The 24,636-nt window shown below is 40.9% G+C and overlaps 1 long non-coding RNA gene across 1 annotated transcript; it reads right to left on the bottom strand.

The window, feature by feature from the left end:
• Window positions 1-1,041: 1,041 nt before the first annotated feature.
• On the bottom strand, window positions 1,042-15,529 carry LOC138793581 (uncharacterized). The gene is made up of 4 exons (XR_011363304.1): window positions 15,145-15,529; window positions 7,442-7,506; window positions 1,614-1,755; window positions 1,042-1,506 (listed from the first exon to the last, which is right to left on the bottom strand). It is a non-coding gene; the product is annotated as an uncharacterized lncRNA (long non-coding RNA).
• Between the last annotated feature and the right edge of the window lie 9,107 nt (window positions 15,530-24,636).

The raw sequence follows: 24,636 nt of genomic DNA, 5'->3' as shown, positions 1-24,636 counted from the left end.
AGTGCGCATGGAGAGCTGCTAAACATCCACATTAAGTAGCAGAGAATCGCTCGCATTGTATGGTCAGTTCTCCTGTCACACAGCACCAAAACCTCTATATGCACACATTGAGATTATACTGACAGAATTATTGCATAACAAAGAGCATAGTCTCCTGGTAAGCTGCAGAGTTAATAGTATAAACAGAAAAAGTTAATATAATTAGCCTACATTTATTGCCCTCAGTTGATATACAACATGCCTTGTGAACAGGTGTCTTTCCTTGTTCTGGGTAAGTATATTGCAAAACTGCTAGTGATCATAACCCTTGTTGATTATATATTCACAACAGGTACGCTTTAACTATTGTTATACAGATGATTTGGGACTTTGGATCAGAGCTCTGACCAATTTGTACTGAACTGGTGGATATGTGAACGCTCAGATAGTTAGATCAAAATATGAGTTCTAAGAAAAGATGTCTAGGCATTGTTATTTCATGGAGAATGGAAGTATCTAAACATGGCTATTTAATAAGGCTATTCCGGATTAGAAAAAGCACAGCTACTTTTTTGCAATAACAGCACCACCCCTCTCCTCAGGTTATAGTTATGTGTTGTATTGTAATTCAGCCCTATTCACTTTAATGGGTCTGAGCTGCGAAACTACACTAAAACTGAGGAGAAGAGTGGTGCTGTTTCTGGAAGAAAGTGGCCATGTTTTTCCAAGCCTGGATAACCCTTTTAAACATATGGGAATAATGTTCAGTGCTCTTTACATCTTGATTTATAATATAGACAGAGCACTTATCACTACTCATTTACATGCCCATAAGTATCAGTAACTTATATAATGGCTAATCTGCATACTTCACAGCGCTGTTGATAGCATACTGAACCCCATAAGTCCTGTTTGTATGCTACTGCTAGCTTAGTTGACAGATCCATATCCACATTGCCTCCCTATGTAAAGCTTCTCCCAATCTTCTCCCCTATTTCTTGTTACTCATATGACAATGACCTGTTCTGTTTGCATACAAATATAATTGGACTAATTAGAATACAAATAAATTGGACTTGGTTTAATTTTAGCCCCACTGGCGGGAGGGTTATCTTTAGTTTCCAGGTATTGGGCGGCTTCTAATCCAGCCCTGGCCTTGTTATTTTTCTATACACTGCACAGACACATCAGAATAACAAGCTGCTTTCTCCTGCAAAACTTGTAAGCAATGTCTCTCATTTGATAATCCCATTGATCGTGGACTGTTCTAACATTGATTGCGAGCAGTCCCATCATTGCTCTTTCTGAATGATAGCATCATCAAACCGCCAAGAAATGGTGAAGCAGAGCATACAAACCATGTGCTGGAGGAGGCTGCTGCCTGCTGGTGTGTAGCAGAGGGTTAAGGTACAGTAACATTCTGCCCTCTCCACAATATCATTCTACTATTCAAATCAATGAAAGCAGAATTCGCTGGGTCCTCTGCTTACCATTCCGGGCACATACTACTGTCAATGGAAAGCTCAGCTGTAAAAAAAAAAAAAAATAATACACACAACACAAACACAAGACATTGTTATTCGTCTAATTCAAGGCATTACAAGAAACCAATGTAAATGTACGTTCACACTTACATGTTCTTCAGGTGATAGAGAAGCATCTTGAATGATGACAGATTGCTTCTGCTTATATAACGGCCTTACTAATGTTAGAGACCAGATCATTTTAATTCCATTCAATTTGTCAAAGAAGAAACTACAGATCAGCTCCAAATGGCTAAAAAATAAAAAAAATAAAAAAAATTTAAAAAAAGGGGTTTCCAGGATATTAGATAAAGTAGACAGTTTGTTTTCAGCTGAGCCCAATTCACTTCATGGTATTGATAAGCTGCAACACTATCCACCTTACATGCTCAGGAGTGGGGTCATTTCTAGGGGAAACAAAGATCTTTTAAAACATGTATCCACATTAGTGTTGGACTGCGTAGGAATGCACATCATTTTAAGGAGGGCTCCAGAATTGTTATTTTATTTGAAATAAAGTATTTAATAGACATTTGTTTTATAAGCTATCAATGATAGAAACAGAGGATTGTCGTCAGAAAAAGACCACTGGGTCCATCCAGTCCGCTCCTTTTAGTATTTCCCTTCTTATTATCTTAGGATAGATATATGTTTATCCCAGGCAGGTTTAAATTCTGTTATTGTAGATTTACCAACCACATCTGCTGGAAGTTTGTTCCAAGCATCTACAACTCTTTTGGTAAAGTAATATTTTCTCACGTTCTTTCCCCCAACTAACCTCTCACTGTGTCCTCTTGTTTTTAGTAAAACACTTTCCTCCTGAACCTTATTTAGTCCTTTAACATACTCAAAGGTTTTAATCATGTCCCCCATTTCTCTCCTTTCCTCCAGACTATACAGATTCAAATCATTATCATTCCTGTCATCCTGCTGTATGTTAGTGACAGCCCCCTTAACTGCCCCCCCTCCCCCACCAGCCAGAGCATACATTACCTGCTCCGCGCTCCGGCTTGCTTTGGGGGTTCCTGGCTGCATGTTCCAGTCAGCCAATCAGTGTACTGCCCCGCCGCAGCCACTGATTGGCTGAGCGGGATGTCCAGACGCCGGGAGTCCCCGAAGCAGGCTGCAGCGTGGAGCAGGTAATGTATGCTGCGGCTGGTGGGGGGTTAAGGGGGCTGTCACTTACATATTTGCAGCGGGATGTCAATCCTGCTGCGAGTATGTAATCTCATTGAAAGTGACAAGCAAGGGATCTGCAGTGGATTTCACTGCAAATTCGCAGCGTGAAATCCGCTGTGGATCTAGCCTCAGGATAGACTGTTAAAGGGGGATTCCAGCCATTTTAAACTTTTTAAATGTTGCTGGTCTTGGGGAGAACATAGCAAACATGCTATTCTTACCTCTCTGCGTTCCCTGGCATCTTCAGGTCCCCTGCTGAATGATCCCACCTCTACTTTCGAGACAAGCTTATTTCGGCAGTGAAAGCCCCCCATCCAATCACTGGCTGAAACAGAGCAGCGCCGAGGGGAATAGCATGTTTGTTATGTTCTTCCCAAAGTTTAAAATGTCCGGAACCTCTTTACTATTTGATCAGTGGGCACCCCAGCTGATCATATGTATGAGCGGACCGTAGAGCTGCAGCCTCTTCAATATTCATCTCAGCTACAAGTCTGTTCGTACTTGCAATGACTATACTTTTTGCAGCTGCAGTGCTACATAAAATTGCAGTGTTGTTCAATTCAAGTGAACAGGCCATGGATTTTAAAAGTCTGGATAACACATGTGCATACATTTTGAATTTAAATGTGGCCCCTATCCTTAATGTACTGTACCCTTTAATGTATTAGAAGAGACACAAGAGTATCACGCTTTGGCACGCGCAGGCCAGCGTCTGTCTCTTTAAGTGGTAACAGCAACAATAATATAAAGAACATGGATATCAGCATATAGAAGACTTTTTATGAATTTTGTAGACTAGGAATGTAATCCTTTGTATTATTAATGTAAGTGTTCTTCTGCACGCTCACTCTTTTCTGCGGTATATATAATTTGGGTTTAATGCCTACAAGTAGGTGGGTGAGATGCCTCATTAATGTGATGAAGTACTTCTTTGTACATGTAATTATACTGGCATTTTCTAGCACAATTGTATTGAGACATGACAAAGAGAAGACGCTTAAGTGCAACATGGGTCTGCACAGATGTAATACATGATCAGCTCATGGTAATAGTTACAGTATCACAGCTTGATAACTGCTCTGCCTTTGGTTTAAAGCCATTTGGATTTCATACTGCTGGTAATGGGTCCCTTCTGCTCAAAACGCTAAGCAGTAACACATCACTATGGCATCATAAATTATATGTAACGCAGCATGGTGACATTGTGGTTTACAGTGACACCTACCAGTATTACAGATAATCAAGCTGTGATATTATAGCTCACAGAAATTGGGGGCGATTACATTACTGGGCCTCCCAGGAGAGGTGGTAAGAGAAGTATGGGATTTTGGGGAGCCATCTCCTGTCAACAGTTCTGTCAATTCTCTTCAGCTCGGCTAATACTTCATCCTGTTGCTCTGGATCTTGATCATGACCTGAGCTTTACATAGCCGCAGTATGGAATCTGCAGTATTTCCAAATGATCAGTTCAGATGATGGGTGTAATGGAACGACGGCTCAGCTCAGTCAAGTGCCTGGTTGTAATTTTTGTACTAAGCTGAACCTAAAACTAGTGATTTCACTGTCATAAAAGAGATGGAGGGGAAAAAAAACAGGTTTTACAGTAATATGTGCAATGAGTTATGTTCTGTGTTAAATGATGAGGGTATTAGAAGCAAATAAGAACAAAAAAGAATCCTTTAACTAAAAGGGGTGGCATCACAAAGCTAAGAGGGTATTATCAGATGTGTGCCACATACATGTATGTAAAGGAGTATAAATGTGGGGGTTTTAGTTAAGAAGCTGTTTCATTTTTTTATCTCTATGCATCTGATTACTTCATAGTTTTCTCTCTGAACTATAAGCGAGATTTCTGAAACATGGTGTAAAGTGGTGAAACTGGCTCAGTTGCCCCTAGCAACCAATCAGATTCCACCTTTCATTCCTCACAGACTCTTTGGAAAATGAAAGGTGGAATCTGATTGGTTGCTAGGGGCAACTGAGCCAGTTTCACTTTACACCATGTTTCAGAAATCTCCCCCTATGACTTTGCTGTAGCCATGTTTACAGTGCAGACACTTTCCCACAATCCCCTTTGCTTGCATGTGAAATGAAACCCAACTGCCAGGACTAATGGGACAGGTTATGTGACTGTGACTGAACTGAGAATGAGTGACCCAACCTAGTGGATGCCTGGTGGGCCGTAACCAAGGGCAACAGGTTATGGAACAAAGCAGCATATGGGTGGATTAGTGAGTCTATATCTCTCAAATAATACATTTTAAAAAATGCTTGTAAATTTAAAATATGTTTCATTTAACATAATGCATCAGTATAGGCCTACTTCTCTTTGTGACACCACACCACAAGTTGGCCAGATATACAATGGCAGGACTGGTCGTGTGTATGGTGGCCTCACCAATTTCCCCCCCAAGAAGTACGGTGCATGCTGCATTTCAATTCCCCGGTCTTTGGGGGAGATTCATGAAAACTTTTATGGGCCATAAGCTGCATGACAGCTAGTCATGTCTGGTTGTTGCTTTCTCCCCTTTGAGAACACATGCATGCTCGGCTGTTCCAAGTATGCATTTGTTATGGTGATTGGAAGCATGCTAGTTTAGGCACCAGCTGTCTTACGTGTATAGCAAGCTTTAGGCCATGTTCACACAAGGTTTGTTTTCTGTAAATCAGGACCATTGTTGCAATTTGCAACAACGACCGTGATTTATACATAACATACCTTGTATGTGTATGAATGGAGTCCCGGCTGGAGCGTATACACATAGGCAGTTTTGTGCAGCAGCTATTCATTGAATAGTGACCGCACAGAACACGTCAGTTTACACAATGGAGCATGTGGCTCCAGCTGCACACTCCATTGTGTGCATCGGTGAATCGGCGCCCGCATCCCAATGAATCAGAAATGAAGATCATCCGGCTGGTACTGAAGATCATCCCGGCCGATACTGCAGTAACACAGGCCGTTCTGTGACCTGGCTGGGTCACAGAACGGCCGGTGTTTTTCAATGTGTGAACATGGCAATGTGTCAACAGTAGATGTCATATAAAGCAAGTTTGCAATTTACATTCATTATTTTTATTTTTAATTATTTTGCTTTATAACAAAGCTGTACTTGCTTGTATCCAGGTCCAGTTTGCTGAAAGCAGCTTATATTGCATCCCCTGCTGATTTAGATTTTGAAAATCATAACAGTGACACTTTAAGCCTTCTATTAAAGATTAAAATAGCAGCCAATAGCTTACTTTTCCTTTAACAATTGAACAACCCCATTAGGCCATGTGTGCTTAATATTAGTCAGCTAATGTGTCAAGGTTAGTGGGCCAATATAAGTCACATGGCTAATGCCAAAGTCACTTTCGAAGAAAAGCATAATGCAGTCAGCTATGTAATCCAAGGATAGAGGATGCTGCAATAACTAAGACAACTAGCTGCAAAAAATTTAGATGCCTTAAAGGGAATCTATCAGCTGTATTTGCCATTCCAAACTCATGACGCTGCTAGATAACTGTAGGCTGAATTCACACGTCTGCAAATTTTGTGGACCTATGGACGGTAAATACCTGTCCTGGATCATTTCCCGGCCTGGCATGATGTATCAACCTCCTGCCGGCAGTGGGGAAGCGCTTTGAATCTCCAAGGCACTGTAATGATAGAGCCGCGTGGAAATAATCCAGAACAGCCATTCACCGCTTGTAGGTCCCCAAAATATACAGATGTGTGAATGCAGCCTTAGGTCAAGGACATACATGATACCTTTCATATATCTGTCTGTACTTCCAGAAAGTATAAAAATGCATGTGCTGCAAGCTGAATGTCTCCTTGCTCCCCCTCCCATCCACATCTCTTCTTAATTGAGCCCAGCTCATAGCAATTCAGGCTTTAGGGAAATCCTCTTTGACACTTTGCACAGGCGGCTAAAAGTATTTTTCTATATCATGGAAGCACAGAGAGATATATGAGAAGTACCATATGTCTAATAGCTGTCCAACAGTGTCAGCTGTTTGGAATGTGTATTAAAGCTGACAGGTTGCCTTTAAAAGGGAACCGGTCACCGTGAAAATTATATCCAATCTATACTGCAGAGAGACTTAAGCAGAAATATATATATATATATATATATATATATATAGTGGTGCCCCCTGATGTAAGCCCCAGCCTGAAGTGGATCTGCTATGATTTGGAAGGTGAGGGAGACTTCCTGGGTCAGAGTACAGTGCTGTAGACCACCTATGCAGGCCATGCCCCTTCTCCACTCGCGCTCCCACCCAGTACAGGAAGCTCCTAAACCAAAGCAATGCTCTTAAACCAAGTCACAATTTTGAAAAACTGTGAGCTCTTAAACCAAGTTGCTCTTAAACCAAGTTACTCTTAAACCAAGGTACCACTGTGTGTATATATATATATTTGTAACCTAATTGAGTGAAATTCTTGCTTTTTCGTATTTTTAGGAGGCCATACATGGAAAGATAAGGGATTTCAATCAGTAATTTATAGGTACTGCTAAATCTTTTTTCCACACAGATGTATATCAATCTGCTCAGCCGCTATTGCTCTATAACATGATGCTGAACGGTTAGATGGCATTTTCATGGTGACAGATTCCCTTTAAGTGCAGACACATGTTTATGTTCAAAGCCATGCAGCAAGTGGGAAAGTTTCAGATAGTTAAATAATTGTATAATAATTATTATTAATAAATCAAGTATATTGAAAAAGATATGCAGTAGTTAGAAGTAAAAGGTCATGAAAGATGACATACCAGATAGGCAGAACTATATTAGCGATGTCCTATCCAGGTTCCAGGATGACAGCTTTCAGCATTTCCTGTGGATTAAATAAAACATAAAATGTAGATCTCAGAAAACTCACTGCTGATCCCCTGTGGCTCGCTACTTGACTAGATGAATCAGTTTCTGTGAACAAAATGTACATCTGAGACTACAATCTAGGTTCACTGGGGTGTGCAGATATGGGTCACAAGTATATGTTTTTGATGTTTGTAGTGAAAGCATCAGATATCAGATTCTGCACCATGGTCGTGGTCTAAAATGGAATCAGTTTACATTATTTTATAATAAACATATAGTAATAATAATAATGGTATAAATTATTATTATTAATGTAGAGCAGCACCATCTGTATCTGGGTGCTAGCACCTAGGACCAGGCTCCAAGACTCCAGAATTGCAGATTACAATGTATATGCAGTACTCCAAAGTATAGTAGATAAATCTGTAGTCTTAAGTCACCCATGGGCATAGTTAGTTACGATTTGATCCCATCATGGATTGATCCAAAGTACGGTTGTAAAATAAGGGAAGAGGGATGGGTGGGAATATTCTATATTTCTACATTACATTCACATTAATGCTATTTTGTACTTGTTCACATAGCGTTTGTTTTTGGCTGTATTTGTGGGCTTGGTATGAACATAGTCTAAGCCTGTAGTGAAGCCTCCACTGTTTTTGCTGTGATCAGATCCTGGGGTAGACTGTTCCACAGATTCACTGTTTTCATGGTAAAGACGACTTGTCGCCTATGAAGATTTAAAGATATCGCAACAGTAAACTGCAATGAAACTGCAATGTGTGTAAATTCAGCCTAACGTTATTTAGCACTGCATTAAGTTAGACTGTTCAATGTAAGCACAGCAAATTCGATAAATTCGATTCCCCCCATGAAGTTCAAAAGAGTATGTAATTTTGGCCATACATACTGTATGTTGGGGTTGGGATGTTGTAGTATCCCATAGAGAGATATGTAGTTAAAAAAAAAAGTACATTATAGGTTTTTCCTTACCATTGGAGCTTAGGGGTACACTAAATTTTTTTTGCACCAGAATCCCAATATTTCCCTGGAAAAAAACTGAATACCTGACAAAAGTGACATACAAATAAGCCCGTGTCATACAGTGTAAGCTCTTGGGAGTAGGGCCCTCCCTCTTCATGTTTGACTTAATGGTTAGGGATATGTTCACACTGTCTACTTTAAAAACAAATAAATAAAGCCAGTCATTGCCAAATTTTAACTGAAGTGAATGGAATGTACATAGAGGGAGATTTATGAAATATACACTGGTGAAAACTGCCCACAGCAACCAATCACAGCTCAACTGTCAGATCTGGTAAAATGAAAGCTGAGTTGTGATTGGTTGCTGTGGGCAGTTTACACCAGCATATATTTTACACCCTTTGATAAATATGGGCCATAGTGTGTTGAATAGTGGACGTTGTTTGCGCGGACATCAAATTAATGTTCATGACAATTATTCACAGATGTTTTTTATTTTTAGTTGTTCATACACATTTTTTTTTTCACCGTCTTTCCTACTAAATTCAATGGACCTTCAAAAAAGAACCCCACCCAAAAGGACCTGAACTAGAACAATGTACAAACAGCCATCACTGTAATGATGGGTGCCCGAAACAAAAAATGACGGACGTAATTTTGAAAAAAGGAAAAATGGACAGAAAAAAAGTCATGTGAACATAGCCTATATGTGTATCTTTTTAATATATGATTTTGTCTATGTATGTACCCAAATTTGTACCAAAATTGCAATGGAGCTGCATACATAAAAATCCATACATTTAATGCTCAATAGTGCTCGACTGCGAACACGATGGTTTGCTGTGTGCAATCCAAGATATGCACAGAAGAGGAAGGGGTTTAGCTCCTCTATTACCATAGTTGGGGTCAGAATCTGCAGGTACAAGCTGTAAACCTGATCATCACGGCAGAAACTCCATGTTTACTTTGTAAGTACAGCTATAGGCTATGTTCACACAACGTTTTTTGAGCTCCGTTTAAAATGACGTCCATCATTTTGAGTCTAAAATAACGGACGTCATTTAGCAGCCTGGCCTCCCCTTAGCGAAATGATGGCTGTTTGTACATTATTCTAGTTTGGGCTTACTAATTGCTCTTTGGATGCGGCTTAATTGAAAAGTCCATTGCATTTAATAGTAAGAACGGAGAAAGAACGGTGGAAAAAGATAAACTGTGTGTGAACAACTAATAAAAAAGTCCGCTGTTTGCAAAAGATGTCCGAAAATAATGATCATGATCATTATTTTGACGTCCGCTGCAAAAACGTCCGTTATTCAATACATTGTGTGCATTGGACGTCCGTCTTTCCATTGACTTCAATGCATTGCCATTGCAGTCAGTTAAATCGCGGTAAAAACGGACGTTATTTTAAATAGAAAAATCGTCCGCCTTTTCTCTGTTTTTGACGTTGTGTGAACATAGCCATATTCTGAATAGGTTTCTCTGAATAATGTTGGTGGAAATAGTGTGGACAGTAGGTGACTTACACAGGATACTGTAGACCTGCAAATAAGATCTATTTAAGCAATATTCAATCATCTGCATATTTGGCAGCTCTGGACCTTTATGATACATGTAGTAACACATACTAGTACCCCTGACAGTGGAGGTGTTAATCTAATAAAGTAACTGTGGATTTTAAAGTAAAATGAAAATTTACAACCTGGAGAAAGGTGTAAGTAGAACTGTTTATAACAGCAATGCTTTCATAACACACAGCAGGGCACTAGAATGTGTTATTTAACACCATCCTCAAATTAAGTAGCATATAGATAAATAGAATTGCAGGCTAAATTTCCATACCCAAACTGGTCTACTGGGACATATAAGTAGGGTAATATTTTCCTAGTAGAATTATTTGTGGGGAAGTAGCAGAATAAATCCTTTTGGATCAAGAGATGTATGAAGCAATTGTGGCTCGTGGCTTTGGACTTTATTGAAGCTTTTCTTAATGCCAAGTGCTCAAGGACTTGGAAAGCTAAGTGACCTAGGAATGAAACAGCACATTCAAAAGTTGGGATTTTCATTCTATTCAATATGTAAATATAAAGTATGGCCATGGAGGCTCATAATATAATTTCTCAGGGACAAATACACTAAAATACAGTATATAGCGATCTGCAGCTTCCATAATATATCTGCCAACTGGAATCATTGGGAAGAAAACAAATATACAGATTTTGCTTTGTCCAAAACAAAAAGATCGGGGAGTTAAAGAGCTATCATGTCCTACTCTTTTCTTCCCCAACATTTGCTGTCGAGGGCAGCAGAGAGTCTGATGCCACTAAACACATGAATCAGGGAGAGCAAGGGTTAAAAAGCTCAATAAACCCATGACACTTTACAGTAGAGATCAGTATTTTATAGATACAAATTAAAGAGTGGCCAGTATATATAGTGTATTATTTTAATGTTTACTATTATTTAAGGGGTTGTTCCCAACACTACTACTCTTTTGTAATCTGCCCTCTTAGGGCACATGGACACCATAGAAGGGGAAGGGTCCACTGCTAGTAGAAGTGGAAAAGAGCAGCTCTAGTCTGGGGAGGCCTTGTGCAACTATGTATTAGATACATTGGGGGAGAGTTATCAAAGGGTGTAAAATTTAGACTGGTGTAAACTGCCCACAGCAGCCAATCACAGCTCAGCTTTCCTTTCACCAGAGTTGGAAGCTGAGCTGTGATTGGCTGCTGTGGGCAGTTTGCACCAGTCTAAATTTTACACCCTTTGATAAATCTCCCCCATTGAGTTAAAATATATTGGAGCAGAATTTCTTATGGATTCACAGCCAGGCCCACAAAGAACAAGTAATAATCAAAAACTTTCCTAAGAGGAGAACAGATGGGAGAACCCTCTTAAAGTTGGCTATAGACAGCATTACTGTTTTCAGACCAGGGGCAGACCCATTTATATTGTTTGGGATTGCCATACACATAAGATTTATGGCTTAGGCTAACCAAAACTGGATCTGCCACTACATATACACATCATATAAACTTTTATCCTATTAGACTCAGGTAGCATGATGCTATGATGTTATGTTACTGACATAACACATGTAATATACAGAGGCCTACTACTGTGTTTTAACATATCCCGAGTGGTTATTCGACCTTGTTAAAGTAATAGTTTCCGACACTTGTAAGAGAAATAAATGTTTTAAGAAGTCTATATCTGAATAGTTTTATACATTATAACAATGACATTATAATGAAGTTGTATAGTACATAACCTATGTCAGTGACATTTTAATTTTAATATTAGAAAATGCTATGATGTCATTGGTGGATATTATACAGACATCATCATGAAGACATTCCTGGCTTTCCTCTACCATATAGTAAAGAATCATACTAAAGGGTGTTTCCTATGACTTCACAACATATGCCAGAAAGTACAGATAAGTACACATGGGATTGCATTCACATTGCAGCCAATCCACATAATAAACCAGTTTTGCATGTAAAAGTTTCTTGGACTCCTCTTGACTTGATGGGAAACTGAGGTGACTGGCACAACCTCTTCTCCTCCAAAACCAAACCACTCTCAAGATTGCTGGAGGTCTTGCCATCATGTCCTATTGACGTCTAATCTAAGCAGAATCAAAAGGTAGAACATCCTGAGAATGATGACCAATATGGAAGTCCCAGAAAACCCTTTTAACCTTTTCAGCAAATTCTGCTAAAGTAGCTCCTCTGCTTGATCAGACCTGATAAGCAAAGACTAACTTATCAGGCACAAAGTCCATTGGATGCCCAAGACCCTGTCACTGGTCTTCTTTCCTGAGACCACTTTTGTTAAATACTAACCCTACTGCACACCAGGAACACCCTATAATTCCTGTCATTTTGGAGATGCTCTAACCTAGTTGTCTATTAAAGTGTGTCCCTTGTCAGGCACTGATTTTTTTCCCACCAACTTCAAGATCTGACTTTTCACTTTCTGCCTAACATATCCCACCCCTGAAGAATGCCATTATCCCAGGATAATCCTTGTCTGTAACTTCTCTTGACAATGGATTTAATGTTAATAAAACAATAAATAAAACAACCATAAGCAATGAGACACAGAGTAGAAAAGTCCATGCCTATGTGAACGTCCATTGGATCATTTGTGTCAACCAAGATTAGGGGCACCAAGGATGCCAGACAGCTGCTTTTCTTATTTTCCCATAGAAATAATCTGCATGTTTGGCAAAGCTAGACAGTCATATTAATAGGGGGAGTCTGGGAAGGGACACATGTCTATGGCCAGCTTACTACAATGGTTATGCTGCCATGTTTTCCCATCTCTCATGCCGAAAAACTACACTGCCACCAGGAGGGGCTTATCTAGTGGCAGATAGATAGATAGATAGATAGATAGATAGATAGATAGATAGATAGATAATAGATTCTATGATTTACACTACTTATAATCAATGGATTCTATAGTGTAAATATTACATTACATTTTACATTTGTGCTTTACCCACAACCCATATTTTATACCTATTACTCTTGGCTCACATATGTATGATTTATCTAGCTGTTTCCAAGCTCCATAGCACAATATAAACAAACCACTTGGGGTTAACGCCATGCTTCATGCACGTGTCATGGTTTTAGAATTATTTATGTATTTACCAAACTTCCATGAGCAAATAAAAACTTGTCCTAAAAATGTAATACAGTATAATAGAAGATAATAAATGATGAGGATATTTACAGTGCGGTTTGTAGATTATGAACGCCCATCAACAAGAAAAACTGTCCACGTACAATTCCTTGACAATGTTTCCCTTGAGAAACAGTGTGAGTCTTGAGGAGCCTGATGAGGATGTACTGGCAGATATCAGATGAGAGTTGGGCAGAGTAGTTGTAAATCACTGGATGAAATAATGTACTTATGTTTTATTGATTACATACAGCCTGTAGGCATTTGTATAACTAATCTTTCTCTTATCTCTTCCTGCATTTACTTTCTAATCCCAAAAACTAATTAGCAGGATCACTTAATTCTTAGCACTTAGAGACTGGCAGGGGGTTAATCCTCGGCACTCACAGACCTCCAGCAAGCCTTGTCCTCTATACACAGATATTTGATATGGGCCTCTATGTATATAGTATTGTGTGAGCAGCTCGGCCACTTTGGAAGGGAGCAGATAAGGTTTGCCTTATTGTTATTAGGTATTGCCCCTCTGCCAATGGGTCCCACTGCCTCTATATTGTTCATCATGATCAGAACATGGTATTTTGAGATATCTGAAGACAACCTATAACTGGAGGTTAAAGTAAAGTTTTGGGATGGTCTCTGCACGTGTGTTGTATAATGTTTTCTTTTATACGTCAAACATCTCTTATGTGGATTCAGTCCCAGTTTCTACTATGAAATGTATATGAAACAATGTAGGTATGTATATAAGGCTGATAAGCTATTGCCCTGGGAGATAGGCGCCAGGGGTGGGGGCAACAGGTCAGGGTATTTAGATACAGGACTTGGGTATGTAAATTAATACTTGTTCAAGTCTAGCTACCACTCTTTATGTACCCACCTATACCTAACAAGTCCTCCATCATCATCTTGTATAGAAAAAGTTACATTCTAACAGTGTTCAGATATTTATCTAGTTGCTGTTTTATTAAACCATATACAAAGTATAAGCCAAAGTACCATATTTTTGTGTCTAGGTTTATTTTAGTTTATATTGTTTATCTGTCAAGAAACTGATAGGTAGTCTTGGTCTAGGCTGTAAATAATATAAAGAAAGTTTACAAGCAATGCTGGCACCTGTAGTCCTACACCTAATGGCAAGTTACATTATGCCTAATCTATGTGTGTTGAACATGTTGGTAGATTTCTTAGTGCAATCTCTGGAAAGTGTAACTATTAAGCACTAATACATACATTGAATTACAGTATCCATTCTGCTAGACTGGTAAAGTGACCTTATAGTGACACATGGGGAAAGTAAAGTGGGCCCCTGCTGAGAGAAAGCTTCTGGGTACCAGGCTGCAATTATCTGAAGTGTTAATGATCCCAGGGACAATCCTTTTGTGTCCAATGAGGAGCATTAGCATGGGAAGTATGGCTAATGATACCTTGTAATCCCCTGCTTTAGCTAACAGCTACACAGTTTACAGAGACTCACTTTACAAAGGATTACACAGGATTAACAGGATGCATCCTGCTGGGGGAGATTACTAACACACAAACTTTCCTAGGATAGCAGTCACTCACCCTCCCAGTATGAGAAATGGCATTGAGACCCTGCAACACATGAGCTGCAGCCATAGTCCTGGCACTCAGAGAGTTAAACCAATCTCCATATGCTTCCTAGACTTCAATCTAAAACTGTTGTCTACAAAGAGATCTAACCCATGAAGCTGAACATCATTACTGCCATAAAGGGAGATGGAAGTGCTCATCTGATCACTCTAACCTATTTGTTCCATTCCCACTGTAATCGTATCTGTGACAAGGTTAACTTTAGTATAAACTCCACATTGCTGAGCTGAGTGCATGGGGCTGGTTGTATATTACACACTACTTCACATGCATTGGTTCTGCACCCCTGAGCAATATAAACAGTGCAAAACACTCCTCATGTTTAGATCCTGTTATTGCTACATAAATATAACAAAAGAATATTTACCTGTTCTTGCTTCCCCATAGACACCTTTCTTGAAGGGGTTAAACCCCAGTAGATAAGTTGTATAGGACAGAGACATCTTCTAGACAGGACACAACTCTGCATAGTGAGGAGGCATCTTCAGGTTGTTGGGTGCTCTAGAGGCAATGCATATGGTATCTAGTAGTGACTGGCAGATAAGGAGTCAATAGCAAGTTCCCAGGATCCCAACTCCAAGTTGAGTGTTTGCAGCTCAGCTCCTGGTTCCCTGGCTCTGCTGTGCATTGTGTAGCTGATGCTGGGATCATCTCTGGGGGGTTCTGCTTGCTTAGGAAGCTTCCTTGTCCTTGCAGGGTGATGGGTTCATGTGCATGTGGTGCACACATCTCACTGGACTCTACAGCCAAAGAGCTGGGCAAACAGACAGCAGCAGAGCACACAGCTGAAACCTGAGCTGCTGGCAGAGGGACATGTGACTAGCTGCTGGCCAATGGCCAAGGGGATGGAAGGATCACAATGAACAGATAATAGTAGCAATTTGTAACTTCCAATCTTCTCTATGTAACCCACAAGTATTGTAAACAGAGTGTGATCTATTGATGCAATACACACATTGGCTGCTGGGTAATTATGACATTAATATGTGGCTAGTGCTCTCCTCTGTCTCAGGAGTCTGGCATTTCAAGGGCTCAGGAAGAGAACAAATTAAAGCAAACAACAAAGACAATGAGTGATATGAATGATGTGCTGACTAGGAGAGTTCTTATGTAGAATGTCATGAACTTCATAAAACCAATGTGGATATGTCAGCCCTGCCCATTAGCCTGACATTCAACACCACACAATTTATGATCAGATGGATTTCAATGGGATAAGGCCGGTTATGGGCAGGAGCCACGATGTTACTAAGACCTGATTATTATCATTACAAATATTTCCTCCATAACATTGATCACAGGTTCACATTGGGAGGCCGCTCATTACTATTTTGACATCTGGATGCAACTCTTTAGCATAAAGCGATTACCACAATTTGGTTTGTCCGATGAGAACATTTTGTAACACGTCTGATTAATACCGGCTATGATGGCGATGATGACCGACAATGGAAAAATAATGGGTTATTTATACTCAGCAGTTATGGGTAGACGCGGTTGGAGAGCAGAGGAGGATGATGATACCAGAGGGACGTCTCTGCTAGAAGTGTATGTGGCCAACAAAATAACATGAATAATAGTATAATTTCATATAGAGACAAAAAAAACACATGTGACATGCTGTATACACATCGATTTGCCATAACAATAAAACCAGAGACAGGTGAAGTGGGTGGATAATGTAGATAACGTCATAACATACTTATGGGATATAATAGGCAACGTGTGAACAGTCAGTTCTTGAGGTTGATGTGTTGTAGCAGGAGAAATGGGCAAGTGTAAGGGCTCTTTTACATGGGCAGATTTTCAACAAGGAGCGTTGCTAAAAAACGTTCCTTGGCTGAAAATTATCCTATATAAGGCTGCGTTCACACTACGTATATGTCAGTCAGTATTTCAACCAAAACCAGGAGTGCATTAAAAACACAGAAAGGATCTGTTCACACAATGTTGAAATTGAGTGGATGGCCGCCATATAACAGTAAATAACGGCCATTATTTCAATATAGCAGCCGTTGTTTTAAAATAACAGCAAATATTTGCCATTAAATGGCGGCCATCCACTCAATTTCAACATTGTGTGAACAGATCCTTTCTGTGTTTTTAATCCACTCCTGGTTTTGGTTGCAATACTGACTGAAATATACATATACTGACTGAAATATACGTAGTGTGAACCCAGCCTTATAGTGTCAGTAATTAGTCGAGGAGCTGGAAAATGCGCATTCTTCAGATTGTCGCATCTTTTGGGCCACGCCAAAATATAACGTTATATAACATCTCTCTGTGTAAACAGAAATATATTTAAATAGCCGCACAAACAATGCAGGAATCACTTGTGCGGCCTGGTGGCATGACTGATCGTGTCTTCTGAAGGCACTGCAAATCCCGCAGATCAGCACTCGTCTGCGTCCTTGTACAACCCTATACAGGACCCCAAGGATTTAAGTGGCTTTGACAAGAGCCAAATTGTGATGGCTAGACTAGGTTGCAGCATCTCCACAATGGCAGGTCTTGTCGGTCATCACTGTATGAGGTGGTTAGTACCTACCAAAAGTGATCCAAGACAGGACAATTGGCAAATAAGTGGCAGGATCACGGGTGCCCAATGATTATTAATGTGCATGGAAGGTGAAATTGATGAACTAGTGCAACCACACCAGGCACATACTACACACTTCACTTACCTTATATCTTATACAAAGCCACACCAACTGCACATGTGCCACTCACATACAGTGGTGCCTTGGATTAAGAGCATAATTCGTTCCAGGGCTGTGCTTGTTATCCAAAACACTCTGAAACCAAAGAAAATTGCACCATAAGGAATCATTGAAATGCCGTCAATTGGTTCCACACCCCAAAAATAATGATTTTTTATTCTGAATAACATGTAAAACAAATTAAACAAACATTTAGAAAGCTGGATATGTCATATTATTAGTTACTGTACAGTATAGCAATCAGCATGTGGTGTATAATGTAACGTAAGAGCATAAGAATGGGAAAAAAAACAGCAGCAGTTTGTAGATACAGGATGGAACTGCAGATCCCCATAATGCAGTACCGCAGTACAACAGGCTAGAATAGAGAAGCAGGCCTGCTGTCAGAGGTCTGTGAGGTCACATGACAGCAATGGAAAAGGGGTTTGTGTTCAGCTTGGACCAATCAGGAAGTGAGAATCACAGAACTGTGCAGAAGGACTGAGACAGAAACTTCTCTTTACAGCACTGTGAATGCCTGCGTGTAAGTGCAGGAACATTATAGCAGTGTGTATAGCTGAGTGTGAGTTCAGGCACATTATAAAAGCAATGTGTATACCTGAGTGTGAGTGCAGGCACATTATAGCAGCAGTGTGTATAGCTGAGTGGGAGTGCAGGCACATTATAGCAGCAGTGTGTATAGCTGAGTGTGAGTGCAGGCACATTATAGCAGCAGTGTGTATAGCTGAGTGGGAGTGCAGGCACATTATAGCAGCAGTGTGTATAGCTGAGTGGGAGTGCAGGCACGTTATAGTAGGAATGGACAGAATGGGAAACACAAGGGGTAACAGACTGTAGGGAAGAATGAGCAGGGCATATGTGGGCTCAGTATAGCAGCACTCTCTGTCCGGGGTAGAGAGCGGTTACAGCTATGAAGAGATTACCTCCACAGTCCTGTCCCCTGATGCAAGCCCCAGCCAAAGTGGATCTGCTATGATTTGGAAGGTGAGGGAGACTTCGTTGTCATCGGCTGATCATTGCATTTATTACACGGAGCGATAATCGGCCAAATCGGGCCAATTCGGCCGATTATCGTTCAGTGTAATAGTACCCTTACTCTCAGACATACCGGTCTTTGTAATCTCTAAGTTTAGGCTGCATTCACACGTTTCGGGAAGTTGTCCGTGCTCACAGATCCGTGCGCACGGACAATTTTACAGCCCATTGCTTTCTATGGGGCTATTCAGATGTTCCGTGATTTCATGGATCCGTGATCCGTTCCGTTAAAAAATAGGACATGTCATTACTCGGAACGGATGCACGGAAAGGATTCCCCATAGAAATCAATGAGATCCGTGTTTTTCACGGATATACACGGATGTGACATCCGTGTTAATCCGTGAAAAACACGGATGTGATGTAATCAATGTCATTTAAAATGCTGTAAGACAGATCCGTGAAAAAAACGGACACGGATACAAAACGGATGCAAAACGGACTGTTTTGCACGGATCACGGAGGTAGCTGCCGGACCACAATCACGGACCGGGAAAATCACTGAACGTGTGAATGCAGCCTTAGAGTGCAGGTTTATATTAGCGGCCCCCAGCACATTTGTTTCAGTGGGACCAGAACTAATTTGATTGGGTCCTTCCAACTGTTCCCTGACAGATGATGTTGGATTAGGGTGGTATTACACGGGCCGATGGGGCCCGATAATACCTGTAAACCAGCAGCGATCTGCTAGATCGTTGCTCGTTTACTTGGCCTATTAAACGGCCCGATAATCGTTAAACAAGGGCTGCAGGGACATCGTTACCGATGTCCTTGCAGCCTTCGTTTAAACTGTATACATACCTAATCCATGGTCCAGGGTTCCTCTTCTTCTTAACTTCTCCCCGGGTCCGTGCACTTCAGCTTCACAGCGGCTTGTCTCTGCTGACAGGCCGCTCGGCCAATCATTGACTGCGGCGGTTCCAGCCTGTGATTGGCCGAGGGGCCTTTCAGCTGACACAGGCCGCTGAGAAGCCGGAACGCACGGGACCCGGTAAGAAGCTCTGAGGAAGAGGAACCCTGGACCATAGATTAGGTATGTATTCTTCTTTGCTAATCGTCAGCGTCGGCCGCGCACCGCTATTACACGTAGCGGTGCACGGTCGGCGCCCGACGATTATAGGTCTGAACTTATATCAATGATCAGCCGATGACAACGATCATCGGCTGATCGTTGTGTTTAGTACACGGAACGATAATCAGCCGAATCGGGCCGATAATCGGTCCGTGTAATAGTACCCTTAGAGAAGGATCCATTATGATGGATTTCAGCTGCAATACCCTTTTATTTTCTGGTTGGTAATCTGCCACTAAAGGTGTCTGGCAGCAGCTCACCTCCCTTCTCACTATTTGGTGCATCTGAATGCTTTGGCTAGTTGAATGTTTATGTGTATGGGGTGAATGACAGATAAAGCTGTTGGCTCAATGAATGTTCGGCCGACAGCTACTGAAGGTGTAAGGACACATTTAGGAGAACTAGTGGTTGGCTCAATACTGAAAGAGGTTCTTTGGTTAATCCTTAATCATTAGAAGGGTCTCTTCTAATCACTGTTATCTGTTGGGAAACCTGGCAGTAAGTGCTCCCTCCTGTGACACTACAGGGGACACTAAACTTTACACATTGCACAATCACATCAAAGAGATGTCTGTAGGACAGGCACTAAAAAGTCAGAGAGCTCTTTGTAGCCACCTTCCCCACTTACAATATATCAGGATCCTGAACGGAGGACTGTACCCTTTTCATTTCCTAATAGGGGATTTTTGTTTTTCTCAACTGGACAACTCCTTTAAGCCAGTCCAAGGGCCCTATTACACGGAGTAATAATCTGCCAAATCAAGTCGATTCAGCAGATCATCGCTCCATATAATAAAGACAACGATCAGCCAATAACAACGATCATCGGCCGATCGTGTCTTTGGGTCCTGACCTAAAACCATCATCCGCCAGTCGTGCAACGCTAAATGTAATAGTTCCTTCTCCTGCGCTTCTCACAGCCGCGGGTGCAACTTCAGAGACATTCTCTGAAGTGACGGACTGCTCAGTCAATCACTGGCTGGGAACACTGGCCGGGACATAAGCGCCATGACCAGTGATTGGCTGAGCGGCCTGTCACTTCACAGAGACACTCTGAAGTTGCACCGGCGACTGCGGGGACATTGCTAACTATATCTGTGCAGCCCTTACTACACGATAATTGAGCTCTAGCAGATTGGCACTCATTTACTATAGTAATCCTGCCATGTAATAGTGATCTAAACTATAGATATAAAAGAACTATCAGCCAAACCACCGACTTTCCCTTAAACATGCATACCTGGATTGGCAAAGCATGGATGTTGTTTTCTGGATAAAAAATTTCTGCTATAGATCCTCTGCCTGTACTTATCTACTAGAAGAACAAAGGATCATATATGTTGAAATTTAGCATTGCTGATTTGTGGAAAAGTGGAGTCAGCCATAATGTTAAAATGTATCTAATGCACAGGGTAATCTTTTATTCAAAGATCTCCTTGAATGTTTTGGGGTCAAGGATATATATATATATATATATATATATATATATATATATATATATAATTTTTTTAAATTTATTTTTATTTTTGCTAGAACCTTTATCCTGATTGGGGTTTTAAAGAAATAGCCAGAGCTCTGACTTGCTGTATTAGAAGAGAGCAAAGGAATAAAGTGCAAATCAGGTTTCAGCATTTTAAAATGCCAGCTTTCTCTCCGAGATCAAAATGTCATCCAACTCCTGTCTCCCTCGATGGGAGATTAAATGACAAAGAACTGTGTGCAAAGCATTCATGTTATCTGCAAAGTAACAACTTTCCAGGCCTGGGAGGCAGCTCTGGCAGTAAAGTGTCAATATTAGAAGCTACGTAGCCTGAAAAATATTTATTCTCTTGGTGCTCAGTGCTCAAGAGGCTATTTGATCCTTTGAAATTAAGAATAAATGGGAATAACTAATGGTTATATAGAATCCATGACCACCGGCGCAGTGTAATTAAGGAGAAGAATGGTCAATAAAATGTGGGAAAAAAATGTTAAGGTTGAATATTGTTTTTGTGTCTTGTGATTTGCAGGCTCCAAGAAAAACCCCAACAAAATGTTGACATCAGCATTAAGTTGTTAGGGCTGACGGATTAGCATCTCCCTTTACAGATACGGAGGGGAGCAATGGAAAATCTAAAGGACTATCTTAATCTATTCAAAAAGGTATTGGAAAAGGTTGGATGAGTATACTAAGAAGAATAGATCTTCTACACATTTCCCTACTTTGTCCTTCTAGTCTCAACACAGGTCAACACTTGTACATTTATAGCTATATTAATACAGATAAAGATGCAGTCATTCGGCATTGGAATACCAGTGGCTGAAAAAGCTGGATACAGCCCATGGAGCCTTGGAAAACATGGACACAGACTCCCTAGGGCTGCATCCAACTTCTTTAACCACTGGTATTCAAATGCCAAATGATCAGACTCGAGCACTCATCTCTAGCAATAAGCACTTCATATGGTGCAAGAATAACACAATTATAATGATTGACACTTTACCAGTCTTGCACTATATCATAGCTTGTATTATAAAAAGAAGCCACACCAGAGGTGTAAAAGATAACCCTGTGGTTACTTCTCTCCATGTTCTGTCCTAGCCATTGAGTGTGATCACTAACCAGAATTTTTCCTGCTGTATTTGTAAATTAGGCATGCTTAAGTCTGAATCTGGTTATATACATTAGACTTTTGCTACCCAATTCACTGGCCAACCATCTAATGAATATTACTTGTGAGCATTGTCCAAAGTGCACTTTACTTCCATGCAATATTAGCTAGTTTTCCATTGATAAAATTACCTCTAATTTTAACCACTAGGGGTTTCCTTTCCACTGAATTTGCTGTTCACTGCCCGTTGTTTGGCTCAGTCAGTCGCTAGAAAGAAAGTTGGAGTGAAGCTATCATCGCAGACTCACTGAAGTACACACAGAGGGTCTGCCTCTGCTATTAGCCATAGGACTGCTGCTCTCCTGCCTCAGCCGTTATCCATAGGATTGACGTTCTCCTGCCTCTGCTCCCAGGCATAGGAATATTTCTCTCAATACTTTGATACCAGCCATAAGATTTTTCCTCAAGTAAAGTTACCTGGCTCTACCCCTTCTGATCTTAAGGATCTACTAGCTGAAGAGGACATTCAACTAATGTTTCAAGTTCTCCCTTCCATTGATGATCATTTCTGGCAATCCTGTTGATGTTCTGAACAGGGATGGTCCGAACTGAGTTCAGTTTGGGTTCCCGAATGATTCCCGCTGTCTGCCTGCTCCGTGGATACAGCGGGAGGACCGCCTGGAAAACTGGGATACAGCCATAGCCATAGGCTGTATCCCAGTTTTCCAGGCGGTCCTCCCGCTGTATCCACCCGCTGCACGGAGCGAGCAGACAGCGGCAATCTGATGCCGAGCGTTCAGGTTCATACGAACCCGAACCTCGGCAGTTTCGGACCATCCCTAGTTCTGAACACACTGAAGCTTCTGAGATTGGTCGAAGTATGTTCAAAGCGTAGTTAGCAGAGCCAGGAAAGCACCTCATGCAGGGAAGTAAACAGAGGCAATAGAGAGTGGCGGACCACCAAAGTGGTATATTTACAGAAATAAATTTTTTCAGAAACCAATGTTAACTCCAGTGATTGGGACTTGGAATTTAATACTGTTGAACTTTTATCCCACCGTTCCAGGATGATAAGCCTTGCAGATGGCTCCAGGACAGCTAGTCACTCTCTCCACAGATCATGTAAGTGAAGTCCAACAGCATCCATGGATATTCTTCCAAAACTTTTATTGGCATCCAAGTCTACATAAATACATTTTGCCCTCCACTGAGGCCTTTGTCAAGTCTCTCCACAGATCAGTCCATCATTGGCAAGTCTACTTTCTACCTACACTGATCAGCCAATACTCCAGGGGTCCTTCAGTTTTTTGGCAGCAGCCTATCGGCACATCTTGTTGCCTACAGACAGGCCTGCTATTTTGCAACAAAACAGATCCCTAAATTATGGCACGACATCATGCTGTCATTAACACACTCTGACTCACTTTCTCTTTACTCGCCTTAATATGCAATTCTATTGGTCCGTCCACAAGCAGCAGCACCATAGCACAGCCTTCAGCACCTAACACTGCCCCTAGATCTACACTGTTGCTATTTTTTTCTGCAAACTGGTAACCAGGAAATGCTGTCCTGATGACCGGAGATGCTGGCGGGGATCAGTGCCACCTCATTCAGCTGCTTGCTACAATGAGCCGATAACAGACATAGCCAAGACAAAGGGTAGGGCAAACAGTGAGGAAATACTACTACATAGTCTAAAGGTGGTCATACACTCTATACATAAGTAGATTGATAGTTAAACAACATTTGAACAGTCATCAGAAGGACAATTATTGCACAGACACACATATTGTTACTATATTAAAGGAGAATTCTGGGCAGGACCACTTTTTTCAAAATGCCAGAGGAGACGGTGGGCGAAGAAAAATAACATCTGCATTCCACCTCTCTGGTCCTCAGCCGCTTCCTGGTCTACAGATGGGACGTGGGACGTAACGACAGGCCCGCTCAGCCAGTAAGCAGGTGAGGTGGGACTCCCGCCACCTTTCTGGGGTGGTCCTGTCTGGAGTTTTCCTTTAACTAAGTTAAGGTTAGGTGGTATTGGCTGATCTAATTGTTCAGTCTGGCCATACATGATCAAAAACAGTGGACCAAGGAGAAACCATATTTTTTTTTATGTGCTGAGAATATTCTTGAAAGATCATTCAAGGAAATCATTGCTCAACAAAGGATCTTTTATCCAACTATCTAAAAATTCCAAAAAATGTAAAACACATCTGACTTCTTTAAAGGAGATGACAGTCTGCCATCGGTCACCTAAAACAATTATTGTTAAATTTTACCAGACAAATGATTGTTTTGGTTGAACTCATCTGTTTTCATTTACTTTAACCTAATGTGTATGTATAAAGGCTATGTTTACACATCATAAAATAAAAGTAAAATATGGACATAATTTTAAGGTGAAAATACGTCCGTATTTTCAATATAATAATGCG

Source organism: Dendropsophus ebraccatus, chromosome 5, assembly GCF_027789765.1.
Source record: "Dendropsophus ebraccatus isolate aDenEbr1 chromosome 5, aDenEbr1.pat, whole genome shotgun sequence".
Lineage (NCBI taxonomy): Eukaryota > Metazoa > Chordata > Amphibia > Anura > Hylidae > Dendropsophus > Dendropsophus ebraccatus.
Note: the sequence above shows the minus strand (reverse complement) of the source record. Positions and strands in the feature narration are given on the sequence as shown.